We start from the raw sequence: 21,449 nt of genomic DNA, 5'->3' as shown, positions 1-21,449 counted from the left end.
AATAGAATTGTAAAGCTCTTGAAACATGTTGCTACATTTTTTTTTTTTTTTTTCGGGGCTGGGGACCGAACCCAGTACCTTGTGCTTCCTAGGTAAGCGCTCTACCACTGAGCCAAATCCCCAACCCCATGTTGCTACATTTTTAAAAATAGAAGCGAACCTTTGTTTTCACTCATTCTGGTGTTAAAGACTATGCACTGGACACTTTAAGAACAGGATCAGTCTGCTAAGTCTTTAGGAGTTGTATAGACAGCTTTTAGCGACTGTAAATAAAATACCAGAGACAGACCGACCCAAATTTCTGTAAGCCAGAAGTTCAAATATGGTGGCACAGGCTGCAGGCACAGCCCCTGCTGCCTCCATCACTTTATGGCAGAGAGCAACGGCTGGGAGCTGGAACTTGTGTGAGCAAGAGGTCCCGTTGCCAAACAGGAAGCCCGAGTGAAACTGGAGCTCTGAGAACCACCTTAATCCCCGTGGAGGGAGCACCTGCAGTTGACTTTGGGACTTCCCACTGGGCCTTACTGCTTAGAGGTCCCAGCATGTTATAGTAACTAACACTCTGGGGACAAGTCTCGAACACATGAACCTGTGGGGACAGATGAGGGAAGGTCTTTATTCAGCTCAGACAACCCCCCGTCATCCTTTTTGTTGTTGCTCTTTATTAATTCTTGTTCTACCTGATTTCAGTCAGTAGTCTTGTGGACCCATCTGGGAGTTCCAGAAATCCAGTAAGCCTACTGGTATTTTCTCAGAGTTGTCCAAACATGCATTCAGAAACCTGTGCCCAAAAGTACCTGGCATAACCCTTCCTGCAGGCTCTGAGATAGCCCCAAATAGCCTGCCCTTGTGGAAGACAAGCACTCTGGCCTGTGGCTGGTTGCAAGTGCTGCCAGGAAGCAGCAGAGGAAAACAGAAGCCAGCCTGTAGCTGCAGAAACTTAAGTGGTTCATACCTTGCAGATAACCTCAAGTGTACAAGGCCCAATGGGGATTGCTCATCAGAATAGGGTAGTTATTACAGATGTTTGGTTGTTCCTACTACATGCTAACAGGATAGAAATCAGTCCAGAAAGCTCAGCAGACAGTGTTCATGACATTTGACAACTCAGTGTTCAAGGAAGCACAGCAGTTGCATCCACTTTACACAGTAGATACATGCTCTTCAGGAAGCAGAAATGTTAGCTGCAATGTAAGACAGTCTAAGCGCATATTAGATTGCACTAAGAACATGTCAAAAATACCAAATAAAGACTATGTCCCAGCCACTATGAGCATAATACAAACTCCAGAGATCAGTTATACGAGTCCTTACAAACAACTGGCTTAACGGATGCTTTATTCAAATGAATAAGTGAATGCCAAGTGAATATTCAAAAATATATCTGAAATATGACTAATAATATCAAGCAAAGTAGTGCCAGGGCACCAATAAATCCAAGTATGTTACAGCTAGTAAGTGGATTGACAGTTCACTCACTAGATTCTTCTACAGACAGCAGTTTCTGAAATATTTATATTTGACCCGTACAGATTTAAACTGGGGCAGGTAGGTGTGTGTGTGTGTGTGTGTGTGTGTGTGTGTGTGTGTGTGTGTGTGTGTAACCACATGTGTTCAGGGTTCAGATAGGTCAGAAGATGGTGTAGGATCCTCTAGAGTTGGAGTTATAGATGGTAGTGGTCTGTCTACATGTAGGTACTAGAAATTCAGCTCTGGTCCTTTGCAAGAGCAGTGAGCTCTCTTAACTGTTGAGGCCTCTCTCTGGCCCCTGGAGTGGTCTCCCTGATCTTAAGTGACTGTCTACACCTTTACAGAAACTCTGTACAGAAAATCCTCACATGTTGAGTCATTGCTTTGGCCACAAACAGTGATTAGACTTCACTTCTGTCTTCTGTTCACACAGTGTTTAAAGTCGAGGTTTGGAGATCATTTCTTCAACTGCCAGACCTGTCATTTTGAAGATGCAGTACACTTTTATGTATCATTAAAATTTATTAATCATTAAATTGTAACAGTTCTATTTAAATACATTGGTTGTAGGATCTAGGGAAATACCAGAAATTGCAATATTGAAAAATGCGTTAGAAACCAGTGAAGTATAGTTTTAAGTCTTGCCTTTAGCTAAAGTTTTAGTGAGATTTGTGTGTGGCATGGCAAGGCCATTGGCTTGCCTTCACACGGTTCTGATAGCGTCACAGAGTGGGACGTGGGTCAGGGAGGGACAAGGGCTTTTACGGTGTGGATTCGGTTCAGTCTTTACCTGCTGGGAGAATGGATGGCAGCCAAAGCACTGTGCCTGCGCTTTCTCCTCTCTCTTCAGGAAGCAGTTTGTGATATTTTAACTGACTGGTTAGTTAGTCTGAGGCAGGGCTCTTGCTCTGTGTTTAGGCGAGCCTGGGACCCATTGCCTTCCTGCCTCACGCGCCAGGTGCTGGGATTCCAGGCACAGTTTGTGTCTTCGTAAGTCTTGTTGGGCGTTCTACCTGTTTCTGGTTCTTTTGCTATTATAAATGTTGTTAAATGTGTCTTTTCCAGATCAGTCTTGATGTGTATTCCAGTTGTTTTATTAGCGTAAAATCCTGGGGTGTCTGATCTGTCTAAGCACAGGATTTTTCCGTTGAGGTTTAAGGTCTTTCTGTGTTGCCGAATGCTCAGAATATTTGTGCACACCCAGAGTTCATTCTTGTGCTACAGTGACGGTTTCGGGTGTTATCAGGCTCTGGAGATGGGTCAAGGCACTCACCACAGCCTGATAATCTGAGAATGATTCCCAGAACCCATGTAAAGGTAGGAGAAGAGAACTGGACTCTACAAAGTGGTCCTATTCACACGTGTGTCATGGTATTCCCACCCAACCCCAAATTAAGGCTAGAGAGATGGATCTATACTCAAGAATACCAGCCGCTCTTGAAGAGTAGCCGCAAGTAACCCAGGTTGGGTTATCCACAGCTGCCTGTAACTCCCGCTCCTGAAACTCTGACGCCCTCCTTTGACCTTTCTGGATACTGCATTCACTTTGCATAAACCCACACCCAGACACATACATGTTATTTAAAATAAAATATAAAAATAATAGAATAAGTTAAGACATCCCTTTTATCAATATCTTGTGTTAATCCGCCATTTTATTTCTTCCTGTTATGTTTTGAAGACATCTGCGTGTCTTTCCTCACTGAACTTCCTGTGGGAAGTGGCTGTCGTGGCAGGCGCTCTCTGCACCCCTGTGGCTCTTTCTACTTCATGAAATTAAATGCTGGAGCTGTTCGTGGATGCTTTGGGTGCTCCCAAGGCAGTCCTGCGGCATTTCAGTTCATTATGACCTGTCTAGAACTTTTTTTTTTTAAAAAGTAGAAGAGAGAGTATGAGGGGGAGGAAGGGCATCTGCAGAGAGGAGGGTGGGAGTGAGGATAATAGGAGCAAAAAAGGCAGAGCATTGCATGTTTTTTCTCATGGGTGGAAAAATATACATACATACATACGTAAATACATACATACATGCACGTGCACACACACACACACATATACACGTGTCCACTTTTTAACCTTTTTATTTTTTGTAAATTTTACATCATGTACCCCAATCCCACTCATCTCCCTCTCCCCTCTTACCCACCCTCCATCCTTGCAATCTTTCCCCCAACTGAGAAAAAAAAAATCTCATCGTGGAAGCTGTAGTGTGTCACAGTGTGTCCCACAGTCTACCCCTTTGTTCACACTTCTTTGCTTGCAAATGTTCGTTGCAATGACTCTTTGGTCTGGTACAAGGCCTTGAGTTTCTGCTACTCTGTCAATACCGGAACCTCTCTGGGTCTTCTCTTGGCTATCCTGTTGTTGCTCTCCATCATGGGCGTCCTGCAGCTTTGGATCTGTAGGACCAACCCTTCATGCACTCCAGCACTTCAGAGATGGGGTAGATGTTGAGGTGGGCCAATTCAGAGCCCTGGGTCTGAGCCTGAGAGGTGTCTGAGCTGGTCTACTCGCCCGCTCTCCACTCTCACGCCCACGAGGCCAGCTCACCAGCAGCTTCCACAACCAGAGCCAACTCTACCTGCTGCCCAGGCGTGGTGCAGGGTCTGCTCTTCCGCGTGCTGCTGCAGCAGTTAAGGGACATGGCCAGTTTTCTCACTCTCATGAGCCTGGGGCCAGCTCTTCTGCCCACCTCTGGTGGCAAAGGTAAAAGGGAGGGTAGGGGGATCTCTGCCACTGCATAGCAGACAAGTGACAGTGTCTGCTCTCCAGCTCTGATGACCTCGGGGCCTCCTGCTGCTCTAGATGGCAAGGGGTGATGGTTGGGGAGGGCATCTCTCTCCCTTACCCACACTGCTGCATGGTCGACAAGTTGTGGGGCCAGCTCTCCAGTGCTCACACTCACCCCTCAGTGTCGGCTCACACACACCCCTGTCACCTAAGTCAGCTCTATTGTGCTGCCCAGGGAGGTGTAGGGCTTCCTCTCTAAGAGTTTGCAGCTGCTGAGGGCCAGGGCTATCTCTTTTGCTCTCATGACCCCAGGGCCAGGTCTCTTGACTGCTGCAGGTGGTGAGGGGCGAGGAGAGAGGAGGGTATTTCTCCATCATCCTGACTCACCGGCAACTCCCACAATGTGCAGGGCCTGCTCTCCTGATTACTGCAGGGGCCCCTCTCACACTCTTATATTTTTGGTTGTGAGCCTAGCCTTTAACGGCTGAGCCATCTCTCCAGCCCCCCCTCTCACACTCTCATGCCTCCAGGGCCAGCTCTCCCCAAGAAATGTCCAGGTGAGGGGTGGGACCAGTTCTGCACAGCCCTCAGACATTGTGTCTCCAGGAAGTAGTCCAGATCAGGGACATCTGCTTGGCCTTTGGTGATAACAGACACCTGCTGCTGCAGGGCCTTGGGCACATACGTAACCTCTTGGTGGTAACACAGGCCAGGATCCCACCATGGTCGCAGACGGCATCACTGGCTACTCTCAGCAGGCTGTTCCTCGTGACCTTCAAGCCTCAAGTTTTGCGTCTCATCACTGTGCCCACATCCTTCTGTTCTCTTTCTCTTCATTTCTCCACCACTTACATGTTCCTCTTAGTGGTGCCCAGGGTCTCTGAGTGTCTGGGACCTGCCCAGGAGTGGCCCCAGGAGTGCTCTGCCCATTATGGCACTGGCCGGGGGTCATCTTGGGCATGGCCTGCCTCCTCCTGACACCCCAGGCCTGTGCAGCACCAGATTGGTAGACGTCTCAGGCTAGCTCCCTATCCAGGCCCTCTGGCAGGTGGTCGTCTCAGACGCGATCCTGCATGGGACCACCATCCCAGGCAGGTTCTTCTAGGCTCCCACTTGCTCCCCGTCCCGGGAGCCCCTCTGGGCCTGTGCATTGCTGGGCTGGTGATATCTCAGGCTAGCTTCCTGTCTAGACCCCTGGCGCCGTCCTGATTGTCATCTTAGTCTCCTTCTCTAGGGAATGCTACACCACTAGTCACTCAGATGCTCATAGGTCAGAACATTGAGCCTAGGTAGATGTAGCCTCTCTCTCCTCTGCCACCTACTGACGCACGCATGACACAGCAGCCACACCTGCAGTGCCTCTGAGGCGGCAGCAGCACGTACTCTACATGTTCTCTACATACTCTGTTTTTACATGACATGGGACAGGAGGAGTTGTGTGTGGAGCTGGAGAGTGGTGTGGAGGCAGATATAAGCAAGAGACAATGATAGAGGAATGGAAATGTCATAATGAAACAATTAGAAACAAGGGAACTTATAAAAATAGCTTGAAAAGAATTCTGTATGGTGTATAGTAGTATTTGAGGGAAAATATCCAACTTTAGCCTTTGATTCGAGTGTGCCTCAGTTATGCTCAGTTTTGTGGTCTTCACTGCACCGCAAGGCTGCCCCGACACCCTGACATGAAGACTTGGTGCTTTTGCTTTGACACTTGACTGGTGTGAGGATCTGGATTTGCTTGTAGTGAGAGCCACAGAGAAGCTAGAGTGAAGGCTTGTCGTTAGGGTCTCTAGTGACTCCCAAGTCAAGTCAAGGAGGAAGGAAAGAGGGTGGCTGGGTGTAGTGGGAGATGCTCCTGCTCACATAAAGCCTTTAAGATGTGCGTGGCTTGTGTTTTGTGCTGTTACTTCCCTTCATAACCGCGGTGCCCATGGCCCCTTTATGTGGCCGGTTTTACTGATTTTTGGCACGCTGCCTTTTACTTTCTCAACATACTCATGTTTTCTGAGAATGAAATGTAAATGAACGAGTGGAGCTAATGAAAGACGGAGGTACACTTTCCTTTTGGGCTCCTCATGCAAGGCTTCTGTGTCTGTTTGCACAGCGGCGTTAACACACCTTAGATACTGGGTTAGAGTCTCCTGGGCGTGGTACCTGAGTGAGAGTTTAATGCAGAGCCCGTCATTAGGTCCCTGTTTCCTCTTGTCCTCATACAAATAGAACTGCCTTCTTTTCAGGAGCAGCTCATGTGCTAATGGCTTTTAAAGTAATTTTTCAGAATTGGAATCATAGGTGATTAAAATGGGCCAGCAGAGGTCCTTCCCTGTTCCCTGGGATTTGCCAGACTTCCTGCCGTTACTTACTGTTTTCTCAAAAGGCAGGTGAGGCACCCTTCCTATGTTGGAGTGCAGATGACTCGTATATCTTCCGAGGTATGTGTTGGAAGTCTCTACCCCTGAAAGCCTTCCGTCCCTAGGACATCAGTACTCTCACTGGCTTCTTGGAGGTTGACCAGAGTACTAGAGGGCTGCAGATCTTGCCCTCTCCTGTTTGTTAAAGCAGCTTTGTTGTGTTCCATTTCACATGCTATATAATCTGCTGGTCCAGTGTGTCCACATCAGACTTTGGTGAGCATAGAGCTTATGACCATCACCATGTGAAGAAACCTGTACCCTTCAGCTGCAGACCTACCTATCTAGTCTCCATCCCTCCCAGTCTGTCTCAGTCTGCATGCATTTACTGGTTCCAGACATATTACATACATTCAACCATATGAGATCTGAACTGGCTCCTTTCCCTGGTGTGACGTTCTCAAGTTTCATACCTAACACAGTGTTCCCTTCTCCACTCTTCTGTGTGGTTGAGAAATGTTCCACCTAATCATGGACTGCACTGTATCTGCTCAGCGAGGTGCTGGGGCATTTCAGCATTTTATCTCTTAGGAGTAATTGCTGCTGTGGCCGTGCGTGTACTAGTTTTGCATGGATAGGCCTTGATTTTTCTAGTATCTATCCACCTAGGAGTAGAGTTGCTATTACTTGATCAGCATGGCCACACAGTTTGGGGTTCTCACCAGCAGTATAAAGGGCTCTGTTTACTGCCTCTGTGTCAACACTTACCTGGGTGTAGACTGCTCTCTGGGTCTTGATTAGCATTTCTTGTACTTCATTGTGCCTTTTGGACAGGTCTCTGATCAGATCTAGGACTTGCAAATGTTTCCTCCTGCATTGTGAGCCTCGTTAGCTTCTCATTTATAATTGCACAGAAATTTTGCATTTTGATGATGACAGTTCATCAGTTTCTTGGCCTTTGTTTCCTTGGCAAAGGTTTTTGTACCAGTAAGATAGAGCTGCTACATCTAGGCTCTTACTGAGACACTAGTGTTTGCTGCCAAAATGTCTTAGCTCTTACTCTTCCTTGGTCCATTTCAAGTTCACTTTCTTTGCCTCGAGTTCCAGTTCATCCCTTTTCCTATGTCTTGCTGCCATACATGTGCTGTCTGTCAAGTACTCTTTTTCCCCAGACTCTGTTGGTCATTGAAACTGAAACTAGGTGGCCATTGGAATGGGAGTTCATCCAGATCTCAGTTCTGTCCCATCGATGATACATCTGGCTTTACTGTCTAGCCATCTCTTTGTAGCATAACATGGAGCTGGTAAATCACAAAGCTTTTGGTAAGCTGTGAAAGTAGGGATGGGAGCCTTTGCTTTCGTCGCTGTCCAGGAGTACACCAGAAACCTCTTTCCTGGATACACCAGAAACCTCTTTCCTGGATACACCAGAAACCTCTTTCCTGGATACACCAGAAACCTTTTTTCTGGATACACCAGAAACCTTTCTCCTGGATACACCAGAAACCTCTTTCCTGGATACACCAGAAACCTCTTTCCTGGATACACCAGAAACCTCTTTCCTGGATACACCAGAAACCTCTTTCCTGGATACACCAGAAACCTCTTTCCTGGATACACCAGAAACCTCTTTCCTGGATACACCAGAAACCTTTTTCCTGGATACACCAGAAACCTTTTTCCTGGATACACCAGAAACCTTTTTCCTGGATACACCAGAAACCTCTTTCCTGGATACACCAGAAACCTTTTTCCTGGATACACCAGAAACCTCTTTCCTGAATACCTGTGTCAGGCATGGAGGCAGCCCCAGGCAGCAGGGTGGAGAAGGCAGATAGAACTGTGGAGCTGAGGCAGTTGGAGGTTGAGGAAGAGTACTTGGGAGGAAGGAAGAATACAAAAAAGGGCTGCAGGCTCCTGGTTAGGCCTCTGGGCTCTGCAGCCACAGACACACGTGTCTAAGGCCCACACTGCTTGAGATAAGGCAGAGCCAGTCACCGAAGTGCTGCTGTTTGAGGAAGGTCCCCAGAGCCAGACAGTAGCGCCTGACACTTGAGGCCAGCGTGGTTATGAAGAATCTTTTGTGCTGGTCTTAGGGTACTGAGTACAGACTTGGAGTTCCTAGCTTAGCAGCAGGGCCAGACTATGCCTAGAGAAAGGCTTCTCTGCTATTAACCTTAAGCAGACTTGAAAGGAAGCATGAAGGTTGCAGGGAGTTGGAACTGTTTTACAGCAGTCTACCCTTTACCCCAGATCCTAAAGCATAACAACAAAATCCAAATAACAACATTAACTTTATGACATCGATATCCAATAAAAAATGACCAGTTATAGTACATGGCTGTGCTCCCAGCATTGAGGAGGGTGAGGCAGGAGGCTCATCTTGGGCTACATTATAAGACCTTCCAAAACAAAACAAAACAGAAGAGAAACATAAAACTAGTCATTCCAGTAAGCAGGGAGCTAGGACTCACAGCTAGGGTCAATCTTCACTCGGTGGTGACAGTCCCAGAAGTGTAAGCAGTAATGACAGCAGCCAGGACTGATGTTACATAGATGGTCACCTTTAAATACCTACGATACACAAGATTCTTGTGGAGTGGCCTGGGATGACAGCTTTGCCATCTGTAGTGACAGCCAGAGTGGGTTCTCAGCAAGGTGGACACTGGTCTGTGAACTTGGGAGCACAGCGGCAGGAAGTGTGGTATGGTGCAGAGCACAGCCAGGAGGCACCGAGCACCAGGCTCAGGTGGCATGAGCAGCTGAGTTCCAGACATGGATGGTGTGGTCACGCTGTGCAGGAGAGACTAAAGGCTTCACAGGCAGGCTGTTCATACATAGGCTTCACACACAGGCTTCATGCACAGGCTGTTCATGCATGGGCTTCACACACAGGCTTCATGCACAGGCTGTTCACATGCAGGCTTCATGCACAGGCTTCATGCGGCATAGAGCCCCATGGCACAAGCCTGTTGCCATGAAGTCACTGTGTACTCTGTTCAGCGGTCATCAGTCCTGTGAGTGACGTCAGTGGCTTTTTCCTCCATGCCCCTGTTCACAGTAGCTCTCCTCCTGTGTCTGTATCCCCGGAGCTCTGACAGAACCAGCTTCCTTTGATCCTTTGCCAAATCAGTTTTTCTTAGGTTTCCTTAAGATCTTCCTTCCAAAGCCTTTGTCTTTGTTGTTCAGTCACAACCTTGAAGGATTGTGTTTATCCTTAAACTAATGGTTACTAAGTTCAGTGCTAGCATCCTTAATTTGTGTTTTTCCTGGTACGTGGGGAGTAGTGACTATCCTATCTCAGGCAGTGTCATAAAATATTGGAAATTATCCGATTTAGGAAATGCCTTAACTTTTACCTGATTTTTCAAGTATGAAATGTATGCGTGTATATGGACGTGTGTCGTAGCAAGCATCAGGTGAGCATCAGGTTTGAGTTTGTTTTGCATCCAGTGTCTGTATCCTGGTGTCTTGTATTTGTCAGGATGAGACACTTTGAGCAGAGAATCTGTTAAATATTACAGTGTCAGTGCCTCTTAACCTTTTGGGGGCCACGGACTGAGAACGTGATGAGAACTGTGGAGAAGAGACAGAGAATGCACAGGCCTGGTGAGGTGCGCTCTGGGTTTTAGGAGCTTTCAAGCACCATGGGCAAGCTAGGGAGCTGTGCGGGTTTCATGAGCTACATGTGTACATGTTTCATGACTAACATGTGTACATGTTAGTCGCATATTGAAAACCCTTTCAGAAGCTGCCTATGGCTTTTACGCCTGGAATACACAGTGCCTCAAGGTTTACATTGCCAGTGTATTCAGTTGCGCTTAGGGGTTTTGTTCTCCTGTGTGAGAAAACAACATAGTTAAAGACAAAAAGTCATGCGTTTTTATCTTGAAGCCTTGAGCCTCTGCTTAAACTTTGCTCACCTCGTGTGGCCTTTATTTGTAAAAAGGTGTTCCCAAGAGGCAGACTTTACACATGTATTTCCGTTTCTTCTGTGCTGGGTGATGGTGACTTCTTAGGGGCCAGCTTACTGTGCTTAAGTCTTTCACAGTTCCCTAGTAGAATGTGGGCTGGCTTTAAGGGCCACCATTCATACATAATGAGTCCTGACCATAGAGGTCCCATGAGAGTATAATGGAGCCGCAGACCTCCTCCTGGGTGGTGTGTGACCCACCACTGGCGTGCCGCTCTCGTGTTTAGGATGCACCTTTGTACTGGCAGCTGTTAGAAAGTGTAGCACATAAATTAGACACAGTATATACAGTCAAATCACATTACTGGTTGGTGTGTACGTGTGTACATGTGTGTTAGCACTGTACTTGTTAGAACAGTGTGCTGTTGCACCAAGTTTGCCGTCTCCCCTGCCTGTGTGCTGAGTTCTGACTTGCATGCTCTGTAACATTTGCACAGTGACAGAGTCACCTAGTGATGGACCTGCTGGAATGTACCCCAGTGCTGAAGAAATGTGTGACTAGAGATGGGAAGCCTCATGTGGGAGGAAAAAAATCACAGTAGTCTTAGACAAGTGTGTATCAGTTTGCCTATCTGTCTGCTAGAGTGGTAGGTAGGCTGAGGCCATCAGATTGGCTCACAAACTTCTGTCTCTGTGCATGTCCTTGGGTGCCCTGATTTTCTCTGTCCATCTTACTGTAGTGTCCTAGCCACCTTGCTTCCTCACAGGAGGAGCATACTTCCTTCTGCTCAGGTCCTTTCCACATGCTCTCCTTTGTCTCAGCACTTCCCAGCCACTTAGCCACTTCTGGTCAGAGCTTTGATGTTTCCATTGAAATATCCTTTGGAGAACCTTTTGTTTTCTGCCTGGTTCTCTGGGTCTCCTCTGGCTGTCTGTTCCCTATGATCTGCCTTGGTTGCATAAGCCTCAACTACATTCTACAATCTTGTGGGGGTGTAGTTGCATGCTAGTGGGTGGATTTCTGTGGTTTTGTATTTTGGTTTTGGAGGCAGGGTCTCACTATGTAGCTTTGGCCAGTCTAGGACTTGATATATAGACCAGGCTGGTGGTGAACTGACGGAGATCCACCCCCTTCTTTCTCCCAGATTGCTAAGATTGAAGGCATGTGCATGCTTCTCTGTAGCTTTGTCTTGAAGTCAGAGACAGGAACAGCAGCTCGTGAGTTGGTGCTGTGTCTTCCCAACTCTGCTCTGTCGAGTCAGGTCAGTGTTGAACTCACAGAGTCCAGTATTGCCCCAAGGAGCTGACTTGTAATTAGACACCATGCATATACTATGGGTGTGCCACAGTCAGTGTGTACTTTTAACTACAGACAAGTTGGAGTAAAGCCCAGGTAACAAAACAGAAATGACTAACAGAAAATAACATCTTAAAAAATTTTAACAGCCATCTTTTCTCATACAAAATCCTACTTCAATAGAAAATTTATTGTTAATTTGGATTTGGAGAGCTTATCTTCCCATTTCTCTCATGCTAGTTTTGTCTCTTAGGTGTAAACACACGAGCTTGCAGGGACTGAGTGCTAACACTGTGTCCCCTTACGGGTGCTGTGCATTTGTGTGGAGTTCTTGGTGGGAAGGGTAAGGTCTCTTTGGGGGAAAGAGGTTAGAAGTAGGCCTTTGATTTCGCTTTTAGAAATAAGTAGGCCGGGCAGACTCTCAGTTCTCCTCTCACTTAAATTATAGTCAGGCTAGGTCTCCTCAGTCGCTGCCTTATCACTATTGGTGCACGAATTAGGGTGGCAGAAGCGTTACTAGAGGTATGAGGCCTAACGCTGGCCTGGCACTTAGCTCTGTGAGCTGTGGCCAGAGTCCATCCTTCTCTCCCATCCCTGTGGTGACCCTCTAGTCAGTGGCCCTCAAACCATAGTCTGTCTGTAGTGGAAGTGACTTTGCATGTTGGCCATAGGGAGAACAGAAACATCCTAGTGAGTTAGGCATAGGGTAGCCATGGGAGAGGCCGTGGCATTTGGATTGGACCGGGACTCCAGTTCTGGTTTAGACACTTAAAATTAAGCAGCTAGGCTATGTCATCAACCCATCCCTACGACCTAAGAATTCTTCTGAGACTTCCAGGGTCCTCGGAATGACCCAGTGAGGAGCTTCAGCTAGGGGCTTGATGGATGCCTGTCAGAAAACATTTCTGATGTGAGCGCATCATGTCTGATCACTGTGGATTGGCTGTCTGGGCAAAGGGTCTTTAAAGTGGTCCTGGAGGTTCTGCTAAAGATTAAATTCAGTTATGTGTGGCATTTGGCAGACTGCCTGGCAGATGGCCAGTGCTCACTGTTTAATGACAGCAATTACACTGTCCTAATAAAAATCATTCTTTATGTGTAACCAATTACAGAGATGATTAAAAACACAGATATAAAGTGTTTTTATTGGTCTTAACCATTGCCTTAATTCTGGGTCTTCCTGTGTCTGCCATGTGAATGTAACCATGTTTCTCAGTCTCCATCCTGTTACTACCACCTGTATAATTGTTATTGTACCCTTATCCTTATTTACTATTAGTTACTCTTTAAAGATCTTTTTCCTAAGAGAATTACCTTCACTTATAAAGGGAATGGAAGTTTTTTGTGACTGGAAGTAGAGAGCTATAATAGTAAGCAGCCCAGACACTTTGTAACTAGCTCCCTGGTGGCCTTGGTATCACGAAGGGCTGTGCACTGGTCTCTAAGATCGCCTCAGAGCTGCTGAGGAATCCAAGTTGCCTCTGCACTTAGCGCCTGGAGGAAGGGTAACCCTGGGAGAGTGGGAGAGTAGAGCTTGGCGTTTAGGTAGGAATCCAACACCCCCTCCGTGATGGTCACCCAGCTCTTTGCAGAGCATTGGCCCATGGACCAGGAGCTCTGGTAAATGCTGTAATACACATTTCCAGTCAGAACTCAAACGTCCTCATTATAATTCCTATTGGGACACACCAAAATCTGCCTTTTAACAGTACAATTGGGATTCTGGTGCATAGCTCAATTTGTGATTCATTTCAGAACATTTCCTTGCCTGTTTAGACATTTTTGTACAACTGTAATTATCAGTCAGTTTGAACTTAGATGTATTTCTAATTTTGTAATTAATTGTTCTTTTTGAGAAAGGGCTTCCCTGTATAGTCTTATAAAGTCCTGCTAGCCTTGAACTTGGAGTATGTCTCCTATACCCGGCGGCTCTCCATTGGAGGAAAGGATTTTGCCCTTCCCACCAGGCACCAGTTGTAAATAGTTTCGTGGTTCGGGCTGCCACTTTGTCCACTTCCTCTTCTCCATGTTGGTATTTTGTCTGATTTGAATGTGCACAAGTTCAAGGGTCTCAGTGTTGCTCCAGACCCTTTGAGTTCTTCTCTGCACCAGTCCTGTTGTGTCTAGAGGATAGTTTCCTTGGAGTCATCTGCTACCTCTTAAGGTCTCTGTCTTCTTTCTTTTCCTCATAGATCCTTGACTCCTGAGGGGCAAAGGTTTGGTGAAGACATCCCATTTAGGGCCAGTCCTCCGAGTCTCGCATTCTTTACAAACTGTCCAGTTGTGGGTCCTTGTGCTAATTTCCACCTACTGCAAGAAAAGGCTCCTCTGATAAAGGCTGAGCGAGGGGCTAGCAATATCATTTTATTGCTGTGCTCCTTTAGCATGCTAACCGTAGTAAGATTTCTTCTGTGGCCCATGTCATCCAGGGTCAGGCTCGTGGCCGCTCCAGCAGTGGCAGACAAGTGTTCCATCTTGTGAAGTGGTCTTATAGCCAACCAGAGAGAGGTCTGTTACTCCGTAACACACCCTGCTGCTGCTGTACCAGCACATTTGCAGGCAGGTCACTCCTGGAGTTTGCAGACTGTGAGGGTTTGAGGCTGGGTGGTAGTGATGATTTGATGATTACTTTTGTCCTCTGGTAGCACCGTGGGTGCTAGCTAAGAGGGGTGAACATTCTAGTTGAACAATAGCTAAATTTTTCTGTCTGATGACTAAGTGGTGTCTTCAGCAATCAAGGCCTTACCACAGGTTGTGGAGAGTTAACTGGTAACCTTGGCCATAGCCTATGATTTTTTTTGGGGGGGAGGGGGTGTAGGGTGTTGGGGGGTGTTGTCTTTGGGATCCCTTTGGCTGGTCACGCAAGAAGTTGTAACTCATTCCTGGTGCTGGAGGTTTTACTTGGTGGCGTGTGATATCTAGTTCAGGCTTTGTCTCCCCATTTTATGGTGATTCTGTCTTAGTGCCACACATACACATGTGTGCATGCATATACATATATATATATAATATGTATATATACATGTACACACACATGTATATATACACACATGTGCATACACACAAATAATTTCAGAAAGCTTCTTTAGTAATAGGTTTCTATAATGGCATTTCAAAGGCCTTTAGTGTTAGTGGTCCCTCCTGATATTCCCTCCTTTATCCTGCTTTCCAATCCCCTCCCCTGCAAACTGATATTTACAAATGGATGAAAAATTCTTTAAGAAAGGAAGAAACGAAAAAAGAAAGGACCATCCTCTCCAGTTTCTCCTTTAGCAGGGACCTGTTTTGCTCTTATGTCACACAGGGCAGGCAAATGACAGGTAGAGGAGAGGACTTCACACAGGTGAGCTACTGTGGTTGCTAGCGAACCAGGTGCCACTTAATTTTGAAGGACACGCTACACAGCTTTGAATGGGCCTTTGCCGAGCCCCAGATGTTTCTGAACTCACCCAGTTGTACCTCACTCAGGCTCCATTTCAGCTCATATCGTGTACCACAGCCGAACTCTTTAGTCCCACGGTCTTTGAAGCTGTCTTGTTTTCTTTCTACACAGTTTTCATTTAAAGACTACAAATCCCTTGGACTGAGTTCAAGACATACTTTACTAGGCTCTAGTGTAAAGTGAATGGCACTTAACAGGGTTTTATATTAGAAGAAGACTTGGTTTATGTGGCTGTCAGACGTTAGTGTCAGAGAAACACCTCACATTTGTAGGTTTTTAAGCACAAATAAAGCATACGTTTCAGGACGACTCCCGTGGGCCTGTCTACTCTCCAATCCCAAATGCTCGGTGTCCATGGAAACACTTGCACCAGTCAGACGGCCGCATTAGCTCATCTCACGTGCGCTGCTGCAGAGCGGCCTGGCATGCTTGTGGTTGCTTAACTGAAGTGAGGCAAGCGCTATTGAACTTAGCACTAGTACTTTTCCTAGATTTTTTTGTGTACACATGTTTTAAAGACAAGAAGCCTGCTTGATAACTTTCGTCTGTTAAGTATCACTTCCAAGCAAAGGCTCCTAAAATGAGTTGTTTCTCTTTGGCTGCTTTAAATTCAGTAATGACTTCCAGCGATTGGTTTATGATACACATAATTAATTATGCCTAATAAAACAGTTTTCTTCATAGTTCTTCCCCTAGTGTAGTTCTTGAAGTTTGTTGGATCTGTTTGAAAATTTCAGCTCTCATTTGTTTGTGGATTTTCCTGTGCTTTAGACTCTCGCAGATTGCTGAGCCTCTAGCCCTCCATCCATCACTCTTATTCAGATCGGATGGTTTCTACTGCTGTGTATAATGTCTGTTCTCCTATCATCTACCTGTCTAGTCTGCCCTGTCTAGTCTGCCCTGTCTAGTCTCCCCTGTCTAGTCTCCCCTGTCTAGTCTGTCCTGTCTAGTCTGTCCTGTCTAGTCTCCCCTGTCTAGTCTCCCCTGTCTAGTCTGCCCTGTCTAGTCTGTCCTGTCTAGTCTCCCCTGTCTAGTCTCCCCTGTCTAGTCTCCCCTGTCTAGTCTGCCCTGTCTAGTCTCCCCTGTCTAGTCTCCCCTGTCTAGTCTGCCCTGTCTAGTCTCCCCTGTCTAGTCTCCCCTGTCTAGTCTCCCCTGTCTAGTCTGCCCTGTCTAGTCTCCCCTGTCTAGTCTCCCCTGTCTAGTCTGCCCTGTCTAGTCTCCCCTGTCTAGTCTCCCCTGTCTAGTCTCCCCTGTCTAGTCTGCCCTGTCTAGTCTCCCCTGTCTAGTCTGCCCTGTCTAGTTGGCCATATCTGGTCTGTTATTTCCAAAGTGTTTTGGGCTCAGGTTTAGTCTCATCTTTGCTCTGTGTCATTCACTTCTGGTCTGTCCTCGTTGGTTTTTTCCTTTGTGTCATTGTCCATTTTATGAACTTTGATAGGGTGGCAGAAGCCATGGATTTTATTTATTGTGTTAGACTTTTCTACTCCTTTAAATATTTGACGATGTTCTGACGTAGTTACGTTGCAGAGTTACCTGGATGGAGTGTAAACTGACACCATTTCTGATCAGAGTGAGCACTGCCTCCACCAAGTTAAGCAAATTTTAAGAAAATACAGTGGTGTGGCTTCACCACATTGGCGTACAGGGTCCAGCCTCGTGTTAATTTTGTGTGTGAGCAGCGGCAAGCAGTCACTCGTACCACAGAAGGCGTGCTCTGAAGAGATTTTGTTTCTTATTTCAGTACATTTTTCTCTTCATCCTGTCATTCCTACTGTCTGGATTTGATACATTATTAATTGATCATAATGTTTGTGCTGCGATTCTCTGGTGACATTCATCCCAGTGTGTGGAAAAAAGCATTGTGGAAAAGCGCTTGGTGACATTGTTGAAGTAACAGCGGTAAAAAGCAGTCTCTTAGAGCTCAGTGAATGTGTATCAGCAGGTAACCAGGTAGAGACAGCCCGGTGATGCTGTCACACATGAGGAAGGGTTTAAGAGGTGTTGAGATGACTTCCGGCCCTGGACCCTGCTGTGGAGTGCTCTTGTAGTGTGCAGATGTGCACCTAGAACTCATGTCTCACCACAAGTGAATGAGTGCAGTGAAGCCTGAGGCCTGCAGTCCTCATGTAGTGACGCTCAGTATCACCTGACACATTAGTGTTCATCTCATAGAGCATTATCTTTATTTTATAAAGACACAAGAGTGAGGTTTTAAATAGTCCATCCAAGTCCCACACAGCTATGTAGCAGCACAACCAGCATTTAAATGTAAGTTCATCCGTAGGTCCACAAACTATTCTAGAACTATTTAAAAATATCTTTACTACTCTTTCAGGAGAGCATACTCATTTTCTCCCCTATCTCCCACATCCAACTCCCCATTTTATTCTCACCCAACTTTGTGGGTCGTTTCTTAAAACCCGCCAAGTACCATTAGTGCTGCCCATACATTTTTAGGTGTGGGTCTGTCGGAGTCTGTTAGACCTACCAGGGTCGCATCCTTACCACCAGATTTCAGTTACCAAAAACGCCTCAGCTGGGGTGGGACTTGCCCACCTCATGTCTCCCTTCTGGGATTTTCTCTGGTCCAGGTCTTGCCACAACTGCTGTGAGTGTGTATGTAGGACTGTCCTGTTAGTCCAGAAAACAGTTTTAGTCACCTAGCACAGCACCTCTGGCCCTTCCTTTCTCTCTGCTCCCTCTTGCAGTAAGATCCTGAGCCATGGGAAGAGGAAGGGTGTATACAGATGTCCCACTTAGGGTCCAGCACTCCACAGTCACTTAGGCTGTGCACCTCAGCCAGCCATGGGTCTCAGCGTTAATCACAATCTCCTGCAAAAAGGAGCCTCTCTGTAAGATCATGAACAGGTGGGCAAAGAGAAATCATAGGAGTTGGTTTAATATGTCCTGTTAGCAGAAGAACTGTAGTAGACTCTTCCTAGGGCTTATGGTATGTCTAGCCACCGGCATTGGCCTCAGTAACTGTACCAGGTATGTGTTCCATCTTGTGGGGCAGGCCTTAAATTCACCAGGAAGTGGTGGGTCGCTCCTTGCCATTTGTATCAGGATTGTACCAGTGGGCATATCTTGCCAGATTGAATACGATGATTGCTTTTCTCCAGTAGCATGGATCTAGTACTGTGAGGACCTAACCAGTAGGGATGAAGCTTCTAGGTTAATTCCGGCTGGACAAGAGTCTGTGTTCTATGACTCAGGTGTGTGATGACCTCAGCAATAGGGTCTTACCATCAAGCTTGGAAAGGTAACCAAGGGTAGTGTCAACCATCTGTAATGTTGGGGGAGGGTGGTCTGTGGGACCTCACTGGCCAACAGCCCCAGTAGAAGAAACCCATATCTGACATTGAGTTCCTCAATACAGAGTGATTTCACTCAAGTTCTTCCCCCTCCCCCGCCTTTCCCCTACCCCCCGGAACTGAGGACCGAACCCAGGGCCTTGCGCTTGCTAGTCAAGCGCTCTACCACTGAGCTAAATCCCCAACCCCACTCAAGTTCTTTTTATGTTATAAACAAACGCTTATATTTTAGGAAGCTTCTGGAGTAATAGTTTTCGTTTGACTGTTCAGAAGGTCTTTAGTGTTAATTATCCCTCCTGGTATCCCTCCTCTGCCCTGCCCTCCCCCTACCCACCCACTTAACCCCCTTCTGTTGTTCCCCTTCCTCCTCATGTCACTGTGGTCCATCTCCCTTCTTTGATCGCATCCCCTCTCTGTGGTTGCTTACTAGTTCCTGAGCTCTGTGGGTATTTCAGTTGACACACACTTAAATACTCAAAGCTAACCTCCAGGAATGGGAGAAAACATGTTTTCTTTATGGTCTGGATTACCTCACTCAGTGATGTTTTTGTAGTTGGGGTTTAACCCAGAGCCCTGTGCATACTAGGCAGTCTCTGGACCATCAAGCTGCAGTGCCATCCCAGAACCATTGCTATTGACACTGAAACGGGAAAAGAAATAAATTACCTTGGGATGTGTAGCCATGACCTTTAGCCATTCGAATCAGCTTACAGTGAATACAGAAGTAGACATAAAAACTTCAAGTTAATAAGTTGTGCTACTTGTTGTATTACTTTATGAGACTTAGGTGATAAATATAGTTAGCCTTAAAAACATTTCTAAATTACATTGTAGTTCAGGGCGTTATTATGTATACAGGTTTGGGAGTATGTAGGTATCTTCATGAAAGACCTAGAGTGGTCTGGTAAAAAGTACAGTGGCTTAAAAATCTGTTTTAATTTGCTGATGGAATTTATTTTTTTTATCATTTAAAAAGTTTTTATTAGGACTGGAGAGATGGTTCAGTGGCTAAGAGCACCGACTGCTCTTCCAGAGGTCCTAAGTTCAATTCCCAGCAACCACATGTTGGCTCACAACCATCTGTAATGGGATCTGATGCCCTCTTCTGGTGTGTCTAAGACAGCTACATTGCACTTATATATACTAAATAAATCTTTTTAAAAGAGTTTTTATGAATTACTCACAATGGGCTTTATGATATTTTCATACACATAATCTATTTGGGTCACGTTAACATCCCCTTCCCTCTTTTTTTCTAGTCTCTCCTGTGCTTGTGTGTGTGTGTCCTAATGGGTTTCATTAGGATTACTTATGGGATCGTGGGCACCTTACCAATGGCTGCACCACTGAAGAAAATACCTCTTTCTGCTCTGACTACCATCAGTTATACAAAGCCTGAGGGAATGACGGGCCTCATGAGCCCTCCCCCTTCTGTGACAGCTCGTGTATGTGCTAATGCTGGTGTCTCAGGGTCAGTCACGTGATCTAGTCTCACAAGTCAACCCAGAGATTCGAATATCGGACATAAGGCTCCTTCTGCTAACATGAGACTGGGCTCACTCTGTAGCACAGGCTCGGCTTCTGCCTCAGCCTCCAACATGTGAGCAGTACAGGTATGCACCCCCACATCTGTGTCAGCGGCTAGTTTTAACTGAGCACTTACTGTGTACCAACTGCATTGTCTGCTACATTAAACCTTCCTTCTGAGTGCTTATGGTTTATTTCCTTCCAAGTTAGATATAAAAATGTCATGAAACACTGATTTGGTTAGTTTAACAAAAACCATGCAAGGAACACAGACCCAAGAAATGCTCACCAGTGAGAGCCCTGCTGTGCCTGTCCACACCACAGACACCATATTTCTCTCATCATAGGCACTCTGCTCTTGCAGGAATGTGACTAGGGATTTCTGTCTATTACAAATGATGTGACTGACATCTGCTACATGTGTGTAGTGTATGTGACTGGGACTTAAGTTGCTCATGTGTAGTAGGCTTTGCATGTCTTCAGTGTCCATAGACAACGACAAACCAGCCTCGAGCTGCACTGTGCATGGTCCTAATGTTCAGTGGGTTACAGGGGTCCTTCCTCCTCATCTTCACATGATGATACATGTTGACTTTCAGCAATGTGGTGGTTATTATTTTTTGTTGTTGTTAGTACTAAAGCTGGGCACCACATCGTGAGCCTTAGACTTTGTTTCTGTAGTGCGGGAGCCGACGCTGAGCTATCTCCCTCAGCCCAGTATTTTCTCTAAAGTGCTTGCACAGGCATTTGACCAGTGTGTGACGTTTCCTGCTCTGGCTCAGTTTTTCACTCTCACGCCTTAGCTGAAAGTCTGTATCTTAAAGTAAAGCCATGTTCAGTTGATGATGACTGCTTCTCTTAAGCTGTTCTACTGTGAGATAGCGGGGGTTTTCTCCAGATTCCGTTTAAAAGCCTTCCGTTTTCACGTTCAACACTCAGATCTTAATGCCTCCTGGGTCAGTTTCCATAGGGCAGCGTTCAGTTCCATTTTCTTTTCTTCCTCCAAGAGCTACCATTTGTTCCAGTTAGGTGTATTCTGTAGTCCACTGAATTCTCGCCGTAGCTCAGGTTACTGTTTTACCCCTTGTTTCTTGAGTTTCTTGGTTAGTATGATCAGGAGTCATTTCCTAGAATCCTCTCCAGTGAGTTTAGGTGAGCGTGCACTACATTCTCCTCTCTTTCCGCTCTGTGCTTATCCATCCCCACTGCATTTACTGTGCACTTCAGCACAGGGGAGGCAGCCAGAGCAGCATGGGTGGAGCACAGATGGAAAACTGACAGGAATCCCACAGAAATGACAGAATAAAAGTTGTACATGCTGCAGTTGGGAGAACATCCTTCAGTGCAGAAAAGCCCAGAAAGGGCTTTTCCAAAACAGTGCTGTTTGTGAATCTGGAGAAGGCCATGG

The 21,449-nt window shown here is 46.3% G+C and overlaps 1 protein-coding gene and 1 non-coding gene across 2 annotated transcripts in view; one reads left to right on the top strand and one right to left on the bottom strand.

Annotated features, from left to right (window-relative positions):
• The window catches only part of Map3k4 (mitogen-activated protein kinase kinase kinase 4), an 88,830-nt gene that overhangs the window by 11,911 nt on the left and 55,470 nt on the right, over positions 1–21,449 (top strand).
• LOC116895038 lies at positions 5,434–5,571 on the bottom strand. The gene has a single exon (XR_004387224.1). It is a non-coding gene; the product is annotated as a small nucleolar RNA SNORA17 (small nucleolar RNA).

The sequence above is a fragment of the Rattus rattus genome, chromosome 2 (assembly GCF_011064425.1).
Source record: "Rattus rattus isolate New Zealand chromosome 2, Rrattus_CSIRO_v1, whole genome shotgun sequence".
NCBI classification, from domain to species: Eukaryota; Metazoa; Chordata; class Mammalia; order Rodentia; family Muridae; genus Rattus; species Rattus rattus.
Note: the sequence above shows the minus strand (reverse complement) of the source record. Positions and strands in the feature narration are given on the sequence as shown.